The sequence below is a fragment of the Petaurus breviceps genome, unplaced genomic scaffold, assembly GCF_028583685.1.
Source record: "Petaurus breviceps papuanus isolate PSGF00001 unplaced genomic scaffold, PetGlider_PUasm1.0 419, whole genome shotgun sequence".
Lineage (NCBI taxonomy): Eukaryota > Metazoa > Chordata > Mammalia > Diprotodontia > Petauridae > Petaurus > Petaurus breviceps.
Genome location: NW_027186324.1, coordinates 14,271,473 through 14,294,908, shown reverse-complemented (window position 1 = coordinate 14,294,908; position 23,436 = coordinate 14,271,473). Strand labels below are relative to the sequence as shown.

The 23,436-nt window shown below is 36.4% G+C and overlaps 1 protein-coding gene and 1 pseudogene across 1 annotated transcript in view; both read left to right on the top strand.

Moving 5' to 3' along the window:
- EPHA6 (EPH receptor A6) overlaps positions 1–23,436 on the top strand; it is an 862,386-nt gene that overhangs the window by 8,170 nt on the left and 830,780 nt on the right. The gene's annotated exons all lie outside the window — the stretch shown is intronic.
- Positions 6,000–6,862, top strand: LOC138171142 (14-3-3 protein zeta/delta pseudogene; annotated as a pseudogene).

The window sequence follows — 23,436 nt, the reverse complement described above, 5'->3', positions numbered from 1 at the left end:
TTTTCCCTTAGAACAAGACCCATGACTATTAATGTAATAGTAAAAGAAAAATCACTTAATCTTTGCCCTCAGCTCTATACCAAGGGAGAATAAAGATTGTTTGGTCCCCCCCCCTCTTTGTATTACTTTTGTGTTCTGCCCAATAAGAATCATAGTTTAGCATCATTGTTTTGTTGGCTAGCTGTGTCTAAGTGCTTTTTGAAAATGAATTCCCCTTCCCACCTATGATCAATGAGGCATTTCAATATCATGGTTTCTTGATGTCTCACACTTCTGAGAGTCTTAGTGTAATCTCAATGTGGGTTCCCATGCTGAACCTGCTTCTTTGGTTTTTAAAGAAAATAAATTGTTTTGAGCTATTCATAATTTTGCCTAATTATCATGCAACATGGCTTTCAAGAGCAAATAAAAGATAGTGTTTTTCACAAGCATATTAATGCATATATAGGTAGAGTTATAAATGACTCAAATCCTGTATAATATCTCCTTTCAACTTCAGAATAACATTGCAAAGTAGGAAGTACAAGTACCTTATGGAAACTCAGAGTGGCAAAGTGCAGGAATCACTCTACTGGTGTTGTGGCAAAAATCTCTTGCTTTGCCCTGCTTGGATCTGGGTCACAATCTTGGGTGGTGGTTCTAGGGTGAGGAGCATTGACATGGCAGAGCTTGTTGAGCCTGTGGAGAGACAGTACTCCTCATAGTTCTGAGGCAGGTGCCTAGAAGCTCTGACAACAGCTGTGCAAAATCACAGAAATTTGGAACACATCACTCTACACTCTGGAAGCATAGATCTTACTCTCACAAAGAGCTCAAAAGTCAAGTATTGGCTGGCAAGTTGAGCAAAGATAGGAAGAGAAATCAGACTATAAAAACTTTATTTTGTGAAGAGGATCAAAACATAAAACCAGAAGTACACAGCATCGTGAAAAAGCCTGCATCAAAAACTTCATGAAAAATATAAATTGGTCAAAGGGTATGGAGGAGCTCAAGAAGGATTTTCAAATTCAAGTAAGAGATGTAAAGGAAAAATTGAGAAAAGAACTGAGAGTGTTGCAAGAAAATCATGAAAAACAAATCAATAGCTTGCTAAATGAGAAACCCCCCGAACAATATTGAAGAAAATAACAGCTTAAAAAAATGGACTAACTCAAATGGCAGAAAAGATCCAAAAATAAATGAGGAGAAGAATGTCTTAAAAAGCAAAATTGGCCAGATGGAAAAGAAACTTTTAAAAAATCACTGAAGAAAATAATTCCTTCAAAATTAGATTGAAGCAATTAGAAGCTAATGACTTTATGAGAAATCAAGATATTATAAAACAGATCCAAAAGAATGAAAAAATAGAAGGCAATGTGAAATATCTCATTGGAAAATCCAGTGATCTGGAAAAGAGACCCAGAGAGACAATTTTAAAATTATTGTACTACCTAAAATCCATGATCAAAAAAGAATCTAGAAATTATCTTTCAAGAAGTTATCAAAGAAAACTGTCCTAATCGTCTATAACCAGAGGGTAAAATGGAAATGGAAAGGATTCACCGAATGTCTCTTGAAAAAGTTCCCAAAAAGAAAATTTAAAGGAATATTTTTGACAAATTCCAGAGTTCCCAGATCAAGGAGAAAATATTACAAGCAGTGAGGAAGAAACATTTTGTGTGTTGTGCAAACACAATCAGAATAACACAAGATCTAGCAGCTTCTACATTAAGGGATTGCAGAGCATAGAATATGATATTCCAGAGGTCATAGGAACTAAGATTAAAACCAAGAATCATCTACCTAGCAAAACTGAATATAATACTTCATGGGAAATATATGCATATCCAATAAAATAGAGAATTTTCAAGTATTCTTGATGAAAAAAAAAACAGAAATGAACAGAAAATTAAATTTTCAAGAAAAGAAGCAAGAGAAACATGGAAAGGTAAATGGCAAAAAGAAATCATAAGAAACTTATTAAGGTTGAACTCTTTACATTCCTACATGGAAAGATGATATTTGTAACTCATGAGACTTTTCCCAGTATGAGGATACTTGAAGGGAATATGAATATATATATATATATATATGAATATTAAAGTATACATATATATACATATATATGTGTGTGTGTGTTGTATATGTGTGTACATGTATACATAGACAGAGAATACAGGGTGAGTTGAATATGAACGGATGATATCTAAAAAAAATTAAGAAGTGACAGAGGAATATATTGGGAGAAAGAGGAAGGGAGAGAGAGAATAGGGTAAATTATCTCACATAAAAAAACAAGAGAAATCTATTACAATTCAGGGGAAGAGCAGGGAGGTAAAATAGAATGAATCAACCTTACTCTCACTGAATTTGGCTTAAGGAGGGAATAACATACTTGCTCAATTGGTTATCTTACCCTATAGCTAGTAGGGAGGAAGATAATAAAAGAAGGGGGATGATAGAAGGCAGAACAGATTGGGGTAACGTGTGGTCAGAAGGAAACACTTTTGAAAAGGGACAGGGTGAAATAAAAATTATCGAATAAATGGGGTGTGAGATAAGATGGAGGGAAATATAGTTGTCTTTCACAACATGACTACTATGGAAATGTTTTGCATAACTCCACATGTATAAGCTATATTGAATTGCTTGTCTTCCCACTGGAGGTAGGTAAGTAGGAAAGAAGGGAGAGAATATGGAGCTAAAGTTTTAGAAACAAATGATAAACAATTGTTGTTACATGTAATCAGGAATTAAGATATTCAGGCAATGGGGCATAGAAATCAATCTTGCCCTACAAGAATGGAAGGGGCAAAGGGATATGGGGAGAGACAAAGAGGTATATAAGAGAGGGAAAACTTGGGGAAGGTGTATGCTTGCATTTTGGGGTGAAGGGTTGAGAAAAGAGATAGGGAGAAATAATGGAAACAACTACCTCCTCACTTGTGTATGTAATTGAAAATTGATTATAGTTCAGTGTCTGTGCAAAGAAATTCATTACTAATTGTCAACGATTATTAAATCACCTTCAATTGTGTTCGACAAGAAAGGTAGAAAATGACAAACAATCTTTAGCATGTATTAAATTATTCCTTTGAATGTAAATAATTGTATGTAAGAATATATCTAACAACCTCTGGAAAACTTCCAACCTTTTTGTAACCTCACTCATTTTAAATTGTTGCTATTTTAGATCACTCCAGGAGTCAAATAGTTGCTGCTATAGCAAAATATTGAAAATTGGCTGCTTTGGCTCTTAAAAACTTGAAAATTTCATTAGCATCATCTTATTGTGTAGTCCTGGTCTTTTTTTTTTTTTTTTTGAGGCATTAGAAATGCCCAAAACATTTATTGCTTTTTCTGCTTCTATTAGACATGAAACTTTTAATCTGATGTTTTCCCCACCACATTGGTCAGAAATTCATTTGCTTGTAGTTTGGAGAACAACAGGTCACCGAAGCCAGTAAAAAATAAAACCATTTATCCATATGACTTTCTTTGTCAGCTCTTTTTTTTTCCTTGTAGGTAGTTTGAACTGGTACTCCTAGGGTACTTAACCATGACTGATGAAAATAAAAACATAACTCTTATAATTTACACTATAATTTGGAGGCAGTCATTATATAAATGGTTGCCTACTGTCTATGTTGTGTCTTTAGTTCTTTACTATAATTATTTTTATATTAATTTCATTCCTAATCGAACTGCCTGTATTAATGATATATTTTTTTTTCTTAAAGAGAACTTTGCTTCTTTTCTGCTAAGTACCTTAAACCATTTAGGTTGTAGAGAGTTTAAGAAAAAAACATTAAAAATGTGTCAAAGATTGATAAGAGTAGATGAACATGTTACTTGGGTTGACACAGAAAATATTAAGGGAATATTATTTTTAAATGCCCATGTTAGAGTGGAAAGGAACTCAGATGCTATGTAGTCCAACTTCCTCATTTTTCAAATATGAGAAATGAAGAGTAGGGAGGTAATGGAACTTGTCATATTGATAGAAAGAAAACAGAGGTAAGATCGAAACCCAAAGTCTTTGATGGAAGAATAAATGTACTCTACATTGCAGCAATTTTTTTTCCACTCAAATACATTGCTTCAATTCTGTAATTTATTCCACTTGGTGAAAAGTAAACCCAAGTAAAGAAACAAAAAACAAAGACAGAAGGAAGCCTGATGAATCCTAACTTTTGGAGTTTGCCATTTTGCTTTTGATTATGAAATTAAAGCATTTAAAACTATCTTACAGCCCTATTCTCTTTAAAAGTGCATCAGTATGATTCAACAAATAGCTCATTCACATCCAATGAATGAATGCCAGAATTATCAGGGGGGTGAAGGCTACATTTGGGTCATTATGAAAAATGATAGCTCATTTCCACAAGTATTCCTCCTTTGATGTGACATAGATACTGCTTGTTGATCTAAATGAATATAAATATGTGCTTGGATATTAAAAGTATCTATGTATGACCATGATAGGCACAATTTCAATTATCAAAATAATACCTCACCAAGATACCAAAATTATAACAATTTTTGGAGTGGCTAAGTGGCACAGTGAATAGAACACTGGCCCTGTAGTCAGGAGGACCTGAGTTCAAATCTGGCCTCAGACACTTAATATGTATTAGCAGTGTGACTTTAGACAAGTCACTTAATGCCAATTGCCCTGCCCTCCACCCTCCAAAAAGCAAAAAATAAATAAATAATAACAATTTTCTTTAAAAATTCCTTGCTTAAGTACATTTTATTTAACACATTACATTTCTAGTCTTTCTGCTTATTTATATTATTGACAAAAATTATATTAGGATTGTTACAGCCTAAACTTTTTTCTTTTTCTTTGTTTTATTAAAATATATATTTTTTGTATTTTTATATTGCATATATTTTCTAACATGTCCATTTTACCTCCGTGCCCAGAAATCAATTGCTTATGATAGAATAAAATCCTGCATAAAAATGGTTTAGTAAAAGCAATTACATGAAAAAATCTAGATGAAGTGATCCATAGTACTTTAAAGGTACCATATAAAGTGTTCTCTATCCTGCCAAAAAAAAAAAAATAAAAGTAGAAGAAAAATGACTTGGGGAGAGGCATTATTTTAATGATTTCACAATTTGTCATTTTTGATTGGTTGTTCAGTAACATTCAGGATTTATATACACTTTGAGTTTAGACTGGTATAAATATTGTTCTAAGCCCAATTTCCAGCAGAATCTTTTAAAAATTTTCTCCCTCACAATTCTTATCATGTAGGTTATTCTTTCTTAGATAAATTATGTTGGGGAGATATTTTATAGAGCTAGATAAAATGTTAACTATAGTCATCTGCAGAGAAAGACTTTAAAGGAAAATTCCACTTATTATGGAGTCAGGGACAGGTGGTGGGAGGCAATTGGAGAGGTGACACAGGTACAAGGTTTAGGTCACCTTGTAACTTTTCCAGTAGTATGGAGGATGATTGGAGGAGGCACAATGAGCATTTAAAAGCTTAAGAGTTCTCTGCTGTTGATCTATAATAATTTTGTCTCCTTAGAACTCTCCCTTCTTTGCATTATGGGTTTCCCTGCTTTATTTTAAATCTGTCACATAATTCTATTTGTTTTGGACAGTTAGAGAGTAATCTTTCTGATCTCCTTCCCTACCCTTTCACTCTCTATTCTAATTAATGTTGTTTGGTATGTTTTGTTTGTTTTTTTTTTGGTTATGTTTTCATTAATAAAGTAAAAAAAAAAGAATGACCTATTTCTCCAGAAGAAGAATTTTGATCTTCTCTTAGTTAATTTCTGAAGAGTAGTGTACTATGTTGCATTAAATCAAAAAGGCAATATTAACCACTTTAAGCATCTTGACCTCTTGGCTTTCACTCAACTAATATTCCTAATTGGAAATGTTATTAGCTATTGTGGTTATTTCTGTTTCTGTGTCTAAGAACTGTATCACATGATATTCTGAGATAGATGTCAGTTTTTTTTTAAGTTTTAGAATATCTTCCTGCAGAGCGGCTAAAGCCTGTGAGCTGAGAGATATAGGGACACGGTCTCAACTCCGCTGCTGCCACTACCTTCTCCCAGAGACCTCACAACTGCCCCCGTCCATTCGTCAATGCCCCTCACTCTGGGCACAGAACATCCAGTCATGGATAAAAATGAGCTGGTGCAGAAGGACAAATTGGCTGAGCAGGCTGAAAGATATGATGACATGGCAGCCTGCATGAAGTCTGTAACTGAGCAAGGAACTGAATTATCCCATGAGGAGAGGAATCTTCTCTCTCTTGCTTACAAAAATGTCGTAGGGGCCCGAAGGTCATCTTGGAAGTTTGTTTCAAGTATTGAACAAAAGACAGAAGGTGCTGAGAAAAAACAGCAGATGGCCTGAGAATATAGAAAGAAAATTGAGACCGAACTAAGAGATATCTGCAATGATGTAATATCGCTGTTGGAAAAGGTCTTGATTCCTAATGCTTCACAACCAGAAAGCAAAGTTTTCTATTTGAGAATGAAGGGAGACTAGTACTGTTATTTGGCTGAGGTTGCTGCTGGTGATAACAAGAAAGGAATAGTGGACCAATCAAAACAAGCATATCAAGAAACACTTGAAATCAGCAAAAAGGAGATGCAACCAACGCATCCTATAAGACTGTGTCTGGCCTTGAACTTCTCTGTGTTCCTTTATGAGATCCTGAACTCTCCAGAAAAAGCCTGCTCCCTTGCAAAGACAGCTTTGGATGAAGCCATTGCTGAACTTGATACATTAAGTGAAGAATCATACAAAGACAGCACACTAATAATGCAATTACTGAGAGAGAACTTGACATTGTGGACATTGAACACCCATGGAGATGAAGATGAAGCAGGAGGAGTGGAGAATTAACTAGCCTTCCATCTTTTGTCTGCCTCATTATAAAATGTACAGTAGACCATTTGTCATCCATGCAGTCACACAAATAGTTTTTGTTTATGATTTATGACAAGTTTATGTTATTTCTATTTGGATTTCTATATTCCCATGTGGTTTTTATGCTTAATATTAGGGGAGTATAGCCAGGTAACATTTGGGCAGTTATCTGTTTTCATCTCAGGTGGCCAATAAGGGCATATGAAATTTTTATACACCTTTTACATGTTTGGCATAGTACTCTTGGTACACTGTGGTTTCACAAGGCCATTGTTAAAACAGCTTCCATGTCTAAACAAAGAAACCTGCCTACACATTGGTCTGTCTTGGTGGGGAAGAGATAATTGGTTACAGCCACAAGTGTAGTTTTATGTAGGTACATTAGGGTTGAAGCACTCATGGCTGTGGTAGAAACAGATGTCTCATAGATAGTATATGTCATTACATGTGTATCTGTGGAATACGCAATCTCAAAGAGTACACCTTTATGATTTCACTTGCAAAAGTGTTCCTTAAGACAACAGTTTTAAGCCAGTCAATTTATTCTGTAGAAGGGCAGAAACGGTTAACATTCCATTATTTGTAAAGTTACCTGCTGTTCGTTTTCATTATTTTTGCTACAATCATTTTGTTTGTATTTAAATTGATTAGGCAACCTATGAACAAATGTACAATTTAAGATGAAGTAAAAAATGAATTTTTTGATATTCATAAAGTTACAGTATATCAAGCACAGCAGTAAGACAAAAAACTCATCTATTTAACTTTTTTTAGGTATGTTGCTTTTGTGATTTTTTTTATTCTTGTCTAACATGCATGTGTTGTAAAAATAGTTGAAAGGGAAATAACTCAAGATGATGGCTAGCTTTGTATAATGTCTTAAGAAATTTTCATGAAAAATCTAAGCATAATTGTTAAGAACATGTGTATTAAGTTGATGTAAGTGGAATAAAAGTTTTCTGAGTGGAAAAAAAGAATATCTTCCTATTATGTCTGCTAGCTCCCAACTTAAGGTACTTTGGGATATTTTGAAGGTTATGATAGACATCTACTAGGATATATTTAAAGCTAGAAGAGACATACCTTGGTGAAAGAGATTTAGAGAGTTCAGAAGTGTCAACCACAATTTTAGTCAGCATAAATTCCTTATAAGAAATTGTATTATGTTATTTTATTTGCTTTAATAATCTGTAATTTTGGGGTGACTAGGTAGTGCAGTGAATAGAGCACTGGCCCAGAAATCAGGAGGACCTGAGTTCAAATCTGGCCTCAGACACTTGAGACAATTAATAGCCATGTGACTTTGGGCAAGTCACTTAATCCCAGTTGCCCTCCAAAAAAAAAAAGCAAAAAAATAAAAAGAATCTGTAATTTTATTCATATGGGTATGTCTGTAATGGTAATGGGATTTTGAAGATCTTCCCTGCCCCTTGATAAACCTAAGGGAATTTGAAGACCTTCCCTGATGTTTTATAATAAACTCTTCCCCTCATAGGCTGAATGTAGTCACATAGAGCCTGTGATGGGAGGAGTTTGCTGAAGGGTAGAGCAGTGCCCACAGGAAGAGGTGAGTCATAACAGCTAGATGGTAGGAAGAGAGAGGATGGTAGGAAAGCAGATAATTAGGCTTGTGAATAAATGTTGGTTTGTGGCAAGACTAAAGAATGCTGTGTATGTGGTTTATTAATATCTTTACTACTATGATGGAATAGGTTTACTGGCTTTGGAGTTCAGCTTTTCTGGTGTCAGAATAAATATTTTTTTTTGCTTCTGTCTTCTATATGGAGAGTCTGTTATGTTTTGTGAATGAGCACAATGCAGGTATATTTATACTGACCATGGGCACTGTGAGTTTTGCATTGGTGCTACAATTTCCTCCTCTGATGAAAGGCAAACTCCACAGCTTGTAGATCTCTTCCTTTCAGGATCTTTATCATCCTTTTTTTTTTTTTAAAGTAACTTGCTCAAGGTTACACAGTCATTTATTTCTGGCTGTGATGCTGAGTGTCTGAGCTGGGGATTCAATCTCCACGTCATCCTGACACTGGAGCTAGTGCCCTTACTGGCTGAGACACCTGGCCGCCCTGATCTTTATCATTCTTTAAGACATATAACTGTATGTGAGTATTCTTCCTTGATTCCTTTACCTTCTTTTGTTAGTAATCTTTTCATACTTAAATTATCATGTCTTTATTAATCTAAATACATTTTGCACTAGACCATGGAGTTTAACTTCATTGTGGGCAAGAACTATTTTTCTTTTCTTTCTGTCTTCCCAGGAGATGTCACAGAGGCGTTGCTCATGAATTTAATTAGGAAGTAACAGTAACTTAAATATTCAACAGCACACAGCTCATCTTGTAAAGTCTTTCAAATTAGCTAGACCTTGTCCTCCAATTGAATACGTGAAGGAATATCTCAATCCCTTACTCTTACTCCGACATCCTGACATAAATTTATCTCTCCATTTGTCTCCTAGGATACATGGTGCCTAGAGGCAGTTGATTCAACAAGTAAAAAGAGAGTTCTAATGTCAGAAACAGGATTGATGTCTATAGAGAATTTTGATAAAGCATAGAGACAATGGGGGCCAAGAAATAATCATTGGATTTTAGGTGGTGGCGGCTTAAACCACCAGGAGCCTTTAATATAATGGTCAGAGAACTGTATAAAGCAGAACAATGTGCATCAGAATTCCAGGACTCTGGAGCATAATTCTTCCTCTCTTGTTTTGTCCAGGCAACACCAGCCATAAAAATCTCTGAAACTTTATATAGTATTTTTCAGATTCAGTGGAGACAACCTGTTGCATGAATTGCCTCTAGTTGTACTGGAATAATGACAAGATAAAAATTAATGACAAAAATTAGTATTTACATAATGCCTTAAGTTTTGCAAGGGATTGTTTAAGTACTATCTCAATTGATTCTGGGAGACAGGAAGTCAAACACAGTAAGATATATGTCTGTTTTGGTTCTTTCACATATTTACTCTTTTATAGAGGGAAAGTTAAAGAGGAAGCAACCAGACTACACACACAGAAACACACACACACACACATCCACTTATCTTTGTGTGTCTGTATGTGTCTGTGCGTCTCTGTATATTTAATTCTGTTGTTCTTCTACTTATAGGGTTGAACCTGGAAGTAATGAGATATAGGTATTTGTCATAAACATTTGTGTATATAAACATATACATATTTGTATATGTAGAGGTACATATTGTTTTCTTTAAAGATACTCTACTTTTATCTAACTAAATCATCTAGTGATCAATTTTCTTGGGTAGAACCAAGTGGCATTGTGGGCTTAGAATGAAATGAGCCTGACTGGTGTGTATGTGTGTGTGTGTATGTGTGTTTACATATAATATATCATGACATAGCATTATTCACATGTATTCCAAGATAAGACATCCTCAAATTTTCAGTGAAGGGTAAAATGATGGGGAATTTATTGACAGTCACCTTCTCGGGATTTTTGAATGTTGACACTGTCAGAAAATATTATTTTTAAGATTGTCACAAGCCTCACAGAAGCTGTTTCACCTTATTAGAACATCAAAGCCTCATGCTCTCATGACGTAACATTTGTTAACCTAGGGGGACCTCCAATATCATGATAAACCATCAGAGTGTTTTCTCAGTGAAGCAGACTTACTAACTATGTATTAATAGGTAAAAGAAATTGAAATATTACTAAGAATATTTCTTACAACTTTCCAATAGAAAGTTAAATTCTAAATATAAACAATAAACTTAGAAACCTTTCCTTAAAAATGATAGTTTTCCCTGCACTCTTCCAGTAACATCATGAAATTAATTGCATGTCAGAAAGTCTACAATGAAATTTCCCAACTTTTCTGACTATGCCTGTTCCTCATTTGTGGAGAGTCACATATAGTCTTAAAGCAAAGAATCACAGCATTGTTTTCAGTTAGATACCTGAATACCCAGATTATCTAAATGTGCAAATCTCCCTCAATCTAGGGTTTTAGAACACAGTTTCTGAGTCCTTCCAGCATTTCGTTCAAACTGAAGTTCACACATAAAGCCCAAAGATACTTCCTTCCCCGTGAATATTGTGACTTCTTTGACCTAACAAAAAGACACTGATGAAGAACCCTATGGCCTTTCCACTTCCATTGTCAGTAGAGGTATTTAATATCATGGATAATCCAGTGAAAGAATTTAATCATTAACCCCTACTTTCTATTGACCATGTCAGGTATGACAAACTGGTTTCTCAAACTCAAAACAGATGAACCAGTGATCTTACACGCTGAGCCACCTGGCTGCCCCTCGATATTAAATTTCAATAAAGCCCTCCCATAGTTGCAACCTGAAGGTGGATAGACATAATCCCTCCTAACTTTCCATAACTTGGTCTGTCAGTTATGAAATTAGGCTACAAATTCACTAGCACTCTTTTCCAACATCCCCTAATCATCTGAAGAAGGTGGCAGTGTAGGGGAGGGTAAGGAATGGCTAAAGAGAACATGGTTTGCTAATTGCTCTATCCCATGTAACTCTATTCCTTTTTCTATCCTACCATCCAAAGATTTTTGCTTTTCTTTCTTTTTTTTATCTTTCCCCTTCCCTAATCTTTAATCAAACTACCTCAGACAGTTCACTTACCAATTCTGTCTCCACTTCTTCAGCTAAGAAACTGTATGTTAAGTCAAATGTCTAACAATTTACATACTAAAAGAACTGAATCCTCTCTCTTGCTCCCTATCCCCCTTCCAGTCTTCCTTATTACCATACATTCCAAACCTGGCCAAAATAGATAATGTAAAGGCAGAGATGGAAGATTTTTTTTAACATTTCCCAAAAAGAGTAAAATATTTTCTCTTTCTTGAACACACAGACACACAACTCATACAAAAAGACACAGAAGAAACACAGAGTCCCAACCAGAACGAACCAGAAATCTAGACTATTCAAGTCAATTTCACTTCGTCATTTTCTTTTTATTTTTCCCTTTATACTATGACAACTCATCCCATTTGCTAAATTTATTTCCCAAGGGAGTATCATGGGGAATTAAAGGGAAAATCCCTTCCCAACTCTGTTCCCAATTATTTCATCACTTGTGGGTGAAAGCAAAATTTCCCTTGACCCAGGATCAGGTGAGAGGCCTGACCAGTAGTCTTCCCTCCTGCAGGTTCAAGATCTAGGCAAACTGTGTTGATCTCTTGGTCGAGGAATTTTGAACCCAAGTCTTGAAATCTAAGAGGTTCTCATCAGAAGCCCCTCATAAGGGTTCCCCCAGAAAAGAGTCTCCCAGGATCCTCAACTCCTGGCCAGATTCAATTAACTCCCTCCACCCCCAAGTCACCTAGGTCTCTCCTTGCCTGAAATGACAGTCTGCTAAAATGTGTCTGTACTGAAGATGTGGGTGCCATAGTTGGCTGGAAATCAAATTCATCCCTGATTAATATACTACCATTCCCTTGAAAAACCAGTTCAACAACTTCATCCCCCCAAGCAACCACCCTCTGCCTGGGTGGCTCCAACATCATAGCCCATCTGTCTTGTTCCAAATGAGCAGGTAGTAAGATGGTGAGCGTGGTAAAGGCAGAAACCAGCAGCAAAATCACTTTGTGATTCATCTTGTGTGGGCTCCACCATCGTTGGGATGGGCACCTCTTCTTCTTTTTGAGTCACTGATACATTAGATAGCTTTTGTAGGAACCCACTGGTGACCTCTGCCTGTGGAGATACAAGCCTACCCTGCTCCGCAGGTTATAAGGACTCTCCCAATTACCAGCAGGGGTTCTCCACATTACTTGTCTTGGTTTTTCATTATTGTACCACTGTCCCCTTTCAAGTTTATGATTTTGATTCTCTTCAAGCTGTTTCATAGACAGGGTCAAATAAGTTGCATCAAATTGCAGGTAATTTAGGGTGTACAATATTTTAATTGCCTTATAGGTACATCTCGATCTTTTTGTTTTGTGAGATAGTCTTTTATAGTATGATTGGCCCATTTGACCATCACTTGTCCATTAGGGTTTTATGGAATGCCAAATATGTGTAGAAGACCATGGTCAATCAATAGTAACCCTTGGCTTATCATCACAGCTTGTTATAAATATTCAGGTAGGACTCTCTTTCCTTGTGATTTGGAATAGTCCTATTCTATAATACCTTCATCCTGATGTATAGCCCCATGGGGTTTTTGAGCTAATATTAGAGTTGTCTCAAGAGGCTTTTTAGGGCCCCGTCTTCTAGCGTCTACCTTCTCTATGATGTCTATTGATATCTTCTTAAGGTGAGCTTTAAGCAGTTATTTTCTTTCTTTCAACAAATCATGGCTAATAGACAATTAAAAATAATTATTTTTTTATTCCCATGGAGCTGTAATAAACAATAACGATTTACTACGTCCTTCATACATAAAGCATTTCATTTGACATATCTCTTTTACAAATTTAAATTTGTCCTGATGTAAAGGCCAACTGTTAGAAATCTTTTTAATATTTTGGAACTTTCTTGGTAAGTTAGGTTCATTATTTAGGAACTACATAAGTAAAACCAGTTCCTTTCTCAAGCTGAATGAACTTGCCTCTAGAGATAATTTCCTTGGCAGTTTACAAAATAAGAATAACAGATGGACTTTAGGGAGGGGCTGGGGGTGATGCCCCTGCTTCATCAGATCTCATACATGCAGGAGGAATGGTCTGAATGAGTAGAATTAATCCAAATAAAGTTTTCACCCAGTTTTCTCCTTTCCACATGTAGTAATCAATTAGCAATTTTAAATTTTATCATTTAAACAGTAAATTAACTTAGGGAATGATTTCCATAAGTGATAGCCAAATTGTTTTTGTTGTAATGTCCTTTAAACTGTAGGTAAAGATATAAATAACTGGTTTCCTATAGAGCATATATAAACATTATAAAACATTAAGTGACATAACTGTTTTTACACAAACTTTTTCTCCAGTTTTTTTTTTAGTTTCAACAAAATTCAGATTGAAAATTTGCTTATCTAACTCTATTTCTGGCTTACAATGATCCCCACATGACATTAATTTTATTTCCAAGTCATCACTTTTAAAAATGAATGATAAAAACTGGGCTTATCAAGTGCAGAGGTTTTTCTCCTCTCCTCAGAGCTGCAGAGACTGATACTGGATGTAGGGGTTTGAATTGAAGAATTCTATCTGCTTACTTAAAGGTGTGGGCATCAGGGTGCCTCAGGGCTGTTGATAGTGGGGTCCTTGATAACTTTAGTATGTTTTCTCCCTTTTGCCAGATTGGGGAGGGTAAGTTAAATTCCCTATTCATCTTTAGCACTCTCTTTTAACCTAATCTGTAATGAGAGGCTTTAATGATTTTTTGTAAAAATGTTTGCAGCCAATTTTAATTTGTATTTTAGTGTTATATTTATTCCTATAAAATTCTTAGAGAGTTAAAAGATTTCAGCTTGTTAGTTAGAGGGACTGGGACTCTGGAAAATCCCAGAGGTGCACCTTGTCCCACTTTCCCAAAACTGGGCACCTTTAAGCTTTCACCTTTTAAATGTTTCTTTATCAGATCTTAGCAATATTCCAATAGTCCTAAATGCCAAGTATGATAAATTCTGACATATCTTAGCATCAAGTTAGGAGTGACACTAATTCACTTTTTCACATTACCTAAAATGACCAGAATACGTTCAAACTGATTTTTAGTAGCATTCCAATACACAACATTTTTTCTCTTCATAGGTGAGGCAGGAAAGAGTGAAATGCTCATCTGTTTGCCTCTTTGATCTGAGAGAAAAAGTCCCTTATCTTATCTCCTTGTTGGCCCCCAACTTGGCCAGAGTTGAGTGAGAGAAAGAAATCATTAAGCTTTTAAAAACCTTAAAACTTCTATTCAGATCTTTCATGCAAATAATTTAAAATACTTTGTTCATTTCCTTGTGAGAAGGAAGGGAGACGGGGAGCGAAAGAGATAACAACATTTTATGGAAAGTTCCGCAGTCCAGCTGCATATTAAATCTTATAGAGTGACAAATTACTCTGACATGCTCATTCACACAAAGACAAAAAACAAACAGAATAGATATAAAAAATAGCAGAATGGATCCGAAAGCTTACAGAAATCGAAGGAGATCTTCTCAAAAAATTCAGACGGCCACTTGGCACTGCAGGCCAGGAAAGACTTACTTCACACTTTTCTATCTGTTTCGAATAGGGGCAGCAGCATGACACTGAATGTTCCAAGCCTCCCTTTGTCCTTTCCTTTCTGATATTAAACATATCATTAAGATATTCCATAGAAAAAAGTGAAATGGTGAAATACTGGAGGCCTTCTTCCATACATCTCTCACTCCTCTGTCTCTTGGCTGGTTCCAAATTTTCTTTTACTGTTCTTTTGAACAGTCTTATATAATATTCTTGGTCTCTACTTTCACTTTGTACATGTCCCATTTTCTCCTGACAGGTTTTTACCTAGACCTGGCTCACTTACTTATTGTTTCTAGTCCCTAATCTACCACTTAGCTTGGTGAGTCTTTTAGCCCTAAAACTTTTAAAAGCTTTTCCCTACAGGGCCCAGTCCATATTTATGCCTGAAGGTGAAACTTTATGTGCCAAATCAATGAATTTTTTGGATGCGTTTAAGCTGCACCATTTTTCCTTGTTTCTGTATGCATTTATAGATGGCCATGATATGAATTTCTCTGTCCCCTGGTCTCACTATGCTCATGTTTTGTCCTATTTTTACTCATTGTTCTCTGAGCTACACTGGTTCCGGATACCATGCAGCATCACTCAGGAATCCACTCCTGTAGTCTTTGAAAGCAGAGGTGTTCTTACCCCATGCATCTCAGGGTGAACTGGCGTAAACCTGGGGTGCTTCTCAAGCCCCACCTGTCCCTGTTCAGGGTGCCAGTTGTAAGCGGCCACTTACTTTACTAACCTAAGGGTCAGCCTTAGGTTGTGCTCTTAGGAGGGAATGAAGAAATCAGAGACAAGAGAGAGAGAATTAATTTGTAGTTTATTCCAACAGAGTGGAGGCATGCAGCAAGAAAAGCTGGCTCCTTATATACCTTAAAGAGAGAATGATTCAAGCATGATCTACTCATGCACGGGGAGTGTGAACTAAAGGAGGGGGGCCAAACCAGTCACGTCAGCTGTTGCTCAACAAGAAACCAGCCTTTCGGGAGACTTTCTTTTGAGCTAGCAATGGGAATGTGGCCCTCAGAACTTCCTTGTCTCCAAGGAGTATAGAGCAGCTGAGGCAGTTCCTCAATTCCCATGGGACAGAAAGTGCTTTGAACTCACATTGTTCTGTACATAGGCCATAAATCTAGAGCAAATTATATAGCAGCCTTGGCTTATTCACAAGCTTTACTCTGCTCAAATCTCAACTGAGTAACTTTATATAAAGGTTTCAAAATCTGTCTCAGATGTAGAATGTGGTACCTCCAATATCCAAATAATCCTTTGAACTTTTGGGCCTCCTTCTTATTGGTAGGAATAGGAAAATGCTGAATCTTTTGTCAGGCTTGTGGAAGAATCTCTCGTAGTCCTTTATTCCATTGTATACCCCAAATTTTGCAGATTGAACTGGTACTTGAGTCTTTGCAGGTTTAATTTCCCACCTTTGCTTTTCGTATGCTCAATTAAAAGGGTCAAACTCTTTACTTCTTTTTCATCTTTTGCTTGTATCATGATAGCATCAATGTAATGGTAACATGTATAGCAGTGTAAAGCCAAGCACAATCAATTTTCCCTATGATTGCTGCTGTGTGCATCTTCAAGGTTCTGATTACATAGAATAGTGAACTCTCTATTCAGCAAATTAAAGCCAAACATTCACAGAAATCAAAGAACAGTGTTCACATTGTTATGACATAACTAGTTATCACTAAGGTGGCCACATAGTTTTCACCAAAGTAGCCACATAGTTTTAAACAAAAGATATCATTTAGTAAATCTTTAACTTAATCATCCTTAAGGGACACAAAGTACAAAGGTCAAAGTTCTCCACCGCTAGCTCACAGTAAATCTTAATCTTCTTAGTCAGCATTAAGTACCCAAGATTCATCTTGAATGAAGGCTGGTTCTCAACTTCCATGGTTCCTCTTCCAAGGTCCAGTTCCTGCCTGAATCTACCCCAATGTCACCTGGATCCACAGGCAGGATTCTCTCAACTCCTTTTCCAGGTCCTCATCCAGTTCCTCATTCATCTCCTCATCCAGTTCCTGTTTCATATTGAAGCTCATACAATGAACAGTCTGCCTCAAGTCCTTTACAGTTTCTGTTTCTGGGAAGACAAAGCTTAACAGAGCCAAAACAGTATTCATGCACATTACCAGCACCATCAGCCTGTGGGCCATTCCACCACTCTCTGCCTGTGAAATCTACAGAGACCCACAAACAAATTCCAAGAGGCCAACACAAATCTTCTGTAAATTCTCAGGACCTCTAAAAACTCTCCTCCAGGACTTCTCTAAACAGACAACAAGAAAATCCTCTTCAGAGCTTCCAGGAAGGTTCCAGGGCTTTTGTACAATGTATTACAGAAAAAACAAAGAAGAGACAGAACAGACAAACAGAGCATGCCAGGAAACCACGAGTTTTCTTCTTCTCAACTGTGGCACCACAGGAGTTCTCTTCTCATTTCTTCTCAGTTCTGCTCTCTCCCACCTTGGACTTCTACTTATATATGGTTATTAGCTCTTCCCTGTTCTGCCCCTTCTTGTTTCATTAGCAACAGGGGTTCACAATTTCTGGGCTTCACAAGTTCTGGGGTTCACAAGATCTCTTTCTTTTTTTAAGCAGTTGGGGTTAAGTTCAAGGTTACATGGTCAGTTATTTTGGTGTGGGTACCAAGTATCTGAGGTCAGAAATGATCCCTTGTCTCCTGATGCTGAGGCCGGTGCTCTTAATCTATGCTCCACCTGGACGCCCCTACATGTTCTCTTTCTTAACAAAGACTCGATATAATCATGGTCAAGGCTTAAAAGAAACTTGAACTGAAACAAGGTCCTAAGTACTACTTTGCTTGCCATTAAAAAAAGGTAGCTTTAATTCATCCAACTGTTCAGCCACAATCCTATGACAAATAGTGGAGCTATTGAGGTATCCTTGTGGCAAGTAGGTGAAAGCATATTGTCTGCCCATCCAAGTGAAAGCAAACTGGTCCTATTGTTCATATTCTATTGAAATGGTGAAGAACGTATTTGCCAGGTCCATAACTGCATACCAAGTCCCATCATGCTTCTGCATCCTTTCCATTAATGTGACAGTATCTGGAGCAACAGTATACAAGGGAGGAGTCAACTTATACAATTGTCTATAATCCACAGTCATTCTCCATGTCCCATTCTATTTTTGTACTAGCCAGGAAGGTTTATTCCATTATGTGATTGTAGGGACTAACACTCCTGCTTCAGCATATTCCTTTATACTAATGGTAATTTCATCTTGCCCACTGGGCACATGATACTGCTTTAAAGCAATTACTTCAGAATGTTCAGCTAAAGTGATTGGGTCCATTTTTTCCCCCATAAAACTGTATTAATTCCTAACTTCCTCACAGTGAACTGGTATCTTCCTTCAGGTAAATAGATAGGCAGACCTCTCAATATATCTATTCCAATAATATATTAAGGAATGGGTAAAATAACCACAGTATATACTTTCTTAGGTCATTGTCCAATTTTCATTGTTAGTTTAATTTGTCTGCCTGATATTTCAGCCCCTCCCAAGTTCTGTGATGGTAGAAGGAGCTCCATTTTTAAACTTATCAGGGATTCCATAGATAAGCGAGGCCTCTGGCCCACTATCTATTAATGTCTTAGTTATAGTGGTTGATCCATTTTTCCAATATATTATTAAACCAATATGGAGTCGGTTATCTCGTCTGTGTATTTCTTTAATCTTGGCTGGGGCTTGGCATTTTTCCTATTCTCCCTGAAGTTGTGGCAAACTTGGATACAATGATTCAGAAGTATCTCTAGTGGAGGTTCCTACTTCCCTATTCAGTCTAATATTAAGTATCTTTTCTTGGTACATTTTATGCAGTCTTCAGTTGGAATATCATCTATTCTTCTAAAATATATCCCTGCTCTTAGGAGAGTGGTAAACAATTCTCTTCTTGTTACTCCACTCTGAATTTGAATCCACTAGGTATTTATTCTTTTCTCTTGAGGAAATTTATCTTTTCCCCATTCCCTTAAGTCACTTAACTGTAAAATCTTATGCAGCATCTTTGAAAGAGGGTTCCCTATTTCCCCAATTGGTACAGTCAGAATTATGTTCTCATAAGAAGGGAGAGCTCTCTTCACCATGATATTTCTATGAGGAACTGCTAAGAGGATATTGTGAGATGCATTTGCATCTCCAACAATGATAGCAGTTTTATTACCTCCTCCATTGGCTTTCTCATAAAGTGTCTAAGTGAGTACCAGGGTCTTTCTCCATCAGGCCACATAGAGTCAGTAGGATATTGCTTATTGCATCCCTCTGCAGCTAAAGCTAACAGATTAGTTGTGTTGTTAGCTCCTTGTATATGGTAACCCCTAAAGTCTTGGTATACAAAAGAATTCTGACTAATATCTATCAATTTTAAGCAATCCACACTGTCTAGTTATTCTCTGATTCCTTCATCACTGATTCTTACCATCCAAGACATTAAAGACTCTCCCATTCTTTGAGTGAATCAACTTAATATATCAGTAACATCTTGTTAAGTGAAATCCTCAATTATCTTCCTGAACTCTATTTGGCCCTGGTGGTTTTGCTTTCTTCTTAGAATGGGGCAAACTTCTGCATTAGAAAGTCCTCTTCTAACTTTGTTCCATTCTTCTCCCACACATTGTCCTGGGAGTTGTTGGAGCCACTACGTCCAGGCTGTGAAAAAGCTGCATGCACATTGCTTCTGTTAGTTTTTAGCTTCTTTTTAGCTAAATGAAGAGTAGCTTGGTCTTCTACCACCTGAGATCTTCCAGCTTGCTCTTCTAAAAGAGAACCTGATTGCTGTAGCACAAAAAAATTCTCATGCAAACCAGCCAGCTCCCTTGCCATCTGAGTTTTCTCCTATAGCAGCTAATCCCTACTTTTACACGTAAGATGATAACTTGTGAGCAAAGCCCAGCCTCTCCTACACACCCTGCCATTTCTTTCTCTGATTCTATTGGTAATCTTCACAAGCATCTTTCCAAATATCTGGGTTCTCCCTTCTGTAACCTCATTTCCCAGTTTTCACAGAGCCCTGTGTTTTAAGCCAATTCTCTTCCTGCAGAGGAATAAGGAAAATCCTGTCATTCTGGGACAGCAATTTCATTCCCTAAAGCCCTCCTGCCTGCAAACAGAGGTCTGATATTTTTTGGATCTCATACTTGTTGCCAAATATAACACCATTATGATATTCACAGCACCCATGGCAGCTATGTATATGCTTGTGTAATTTTGAGTCACAAAATGTAACAGACTCTCCACATGGAGAACAGAATCAAGCATTTATTCAAATACCAGAAAGATGAATCCCAAAACCAGAAAGTCAAATTCATCCGAGTAACCATGAAATTGGTGCACATAACCAATACATAGAACACCAACATTTGCAAAACTTCCCAAGCCTTCCCTCCATCAGGACTTCAAAAGAAAACAGACTCCCTTAAGCAAGAATACCCCTGTCTAACTCACACTAGCTGCTCAGCCTCCTCACTGCTTTCTCCCATCAGTTCTGGCACTCTCTCTGACTCCTTCCTGCTCCACCCTTACTGATCTACCCTTTCAGCAAGCTCCTGGCCCCAGGAGCTCCATGTGATTACATTTGGCCTAATAAAGGCAGGGAAGGTCCTCAAATCCCCTTAGGTCTATTAAGGGGCAAGGGAGGTCTTCAAATCCCCTTTACCAATACAGAGGTAAGCCAATTTGAAATAGTGGTGATATATAAGGAGATACCACTCTGATTTGCATATTAAATTAAGTAGAAATAAAAGTCTTAGTAATTGAAGAGTTTGATGAATTGCAAATAAAGGGTGTTGGAAACCTATATGAAGATGTGAAATTTCTAATAGTGAGAAAGAAGGCTCTAAGCCAGATGCCAAAAACTTGACAAAATTTAGTAGGGTATCTTGGAAGTATTTTGTCAGCAATAAGACATCTCATAAAGAGTCAATAATAAATTATTTTTTAAATAGCTTACGGTAGTGAGGATTTGTATAATTTCATATAGGTCTAAGATTAATTAATAAGTTCTTCTATATGTAGCAGCAAGCACCCCAGAGTCCCCAGGGTCGCTGCCACCACAGGCTCTTAGATCTGCATTGTTAAAGGAAAACAAATCAAAATGGGTTAACAAGCTTACTTAAATCAGTCAAATATGTATACTCTACCTAGTGTTGGGAAAGAGATAAGCACCATAAAATGGGAATGTAAATTTAAAGATCTTCCCTGCCCCTAGGCTAAAGTGCACCTGAAGCCTGGGGTAGGAGGCTTGTTTTTCAGTAGATACTTCAGGGTGCTGATCTTTTTCCACTGAACTAGGTAAAGGATACATATTTGACTGATTAAAGTAAGCTTGTTAATCCATTTTGAGTTGCTTTCCTTTATCAAAGAAGAACCAATAACTTGAGTTAGCAGCCACCCTGGGGACACTGGGGTGCTTGCTGCTACACACCCCAAACTTCAGAATATACAGACAGAATTATCAAGACAGAAACAGATTAAGTAGACAGATTTCCAAACTGTCCAACCATTACATCCATACCGAACAATATCTGGGTTTCAAATCCGGGGGGCCCTGGAAAATGGCTTCCCAGAATTTCATCTGATCAAATCACAGAAAGCTTCTCAAAGTGAGCCCCATAACAAAGCCTTATATCAGGGCTTATATAGCCTACTCCTGGCTCAGAGAATGTAACAACTTTCTTGACCCACTGGCCAATCACAAAGTATCTACTGAAAAACAAGCCTCCCACCCCAGGCTCCAGGTGCAATTTAGCCTAGGGGCAGGGAAGATCTTCAAAATTTACATTCCCATTACACTATAAAATTGTAAAGCTTCCCTCCCATTTGAGGCTATTGAATAACAATTAAAACAAGTCCCAGCTCTTCCACTTATTGTATAACCTTGTGCAAGTCCTTTAATCTTGCTGGTCCTCAGTTTACTTATCTGTACAATGGAGGGTTGGAATTAAAAGTCCTCTGTTGTCTTTTTTTTATTTCAAATGTATTCATGGTCCCATTATGTATTAATGGTAGGCAAGATTATGACCAACATTTAATTTTTTTTTCCCAGAAGAGTACTGACAAAAAAAATAATAATGAAACTTTAAGTTACAGAAATATTTCAAATCAATCTCTTTTTCTGAGTGATCTGTATTTTTCAAAATGTCTGCTTCTTCTGAACTTTTGTTTCCCTGAATTTAAATATATAAATATGTATAATTTATAATATATAGTATATAAATATTATATATTATATATAATTTTAGGAAAAACTTTCTGAATGTTACTTTTTTCAATTTTCACCTTTGGTGTATTTTGAAATACATAGTCATTTCTTTCTTATTTTTAATAAAATGAATAAATATTAAATAAGAAAAGGGATTTCACAAAAGAAAATTTAATGACATGTTGCAGGAGTGATATATTTATGAAAATCAAAACATTACTTATTAAGTATAGCTTCAAACTACCTTTCTAATGATTACACCTAAATATGGTTCTTGCTTGATGATAGTCAAATAGCATGGCCATTGTCACTTTATATTTCTGTGTATGAACACAAATCTTTTATCCAAGATAACTGATAAATTGCATGAGAGTAAATTCCTCTTTATCACTTAAATATTAAATCTCTCATCCCTGTATTTTAAGGAAAAATGCATTTATGAAAACTGATTTTGAACCTGCATATGAAAAAGATTGATTTCATTTGAATCCATAAAGTAAAGAATCTTCCCACTAAATATATATTATCTGATTGATTAAAACGATTGTTGAAGAAATTTGTTGTAGCATACTGTAGAAACTACTTCAGTTAGTATAATTTCCTTTACATTTCCAGGATACTTAATATCCATTTATTAACAGTTAGTAAAGTATCTTTTTCATATAACACACTCTCAAGAAAACTATCTCAACCTATTGAAAATAGTTATAGAGGGGCGACCAGTTAGCACAGCAAGTAATAACACTGGCTCCCATGTCGGAATGACCGGGGTATCAATACTTAGTACCCACCCAGAAACACCTAGCTGTGTAACCTTGAGCAAGTTACTTAACCCTGATTGCTTTAAAAAAATGGTTATAGAATTGGCCTCACTATTCTTAAAATTCTATTCTTTTTTTTTTCTTGTTTCTCTTGAAGGCATTGGCTTTTCATACAAACGTTTTATAATACATTGCAATACATTAGATATTTGGAAAAGTAATGAACCATACATTTTTAAGATATTTATGTAATGACACTCACATGAATTCAGGGATATACAGCTTTTTAATTAATTTTTATCATCCATGATGCTACATCTTTTTTTTTTAATATTTCACCTATTTTACAGCTGAAATTTTCCCTAACTTTACTTGTTCCC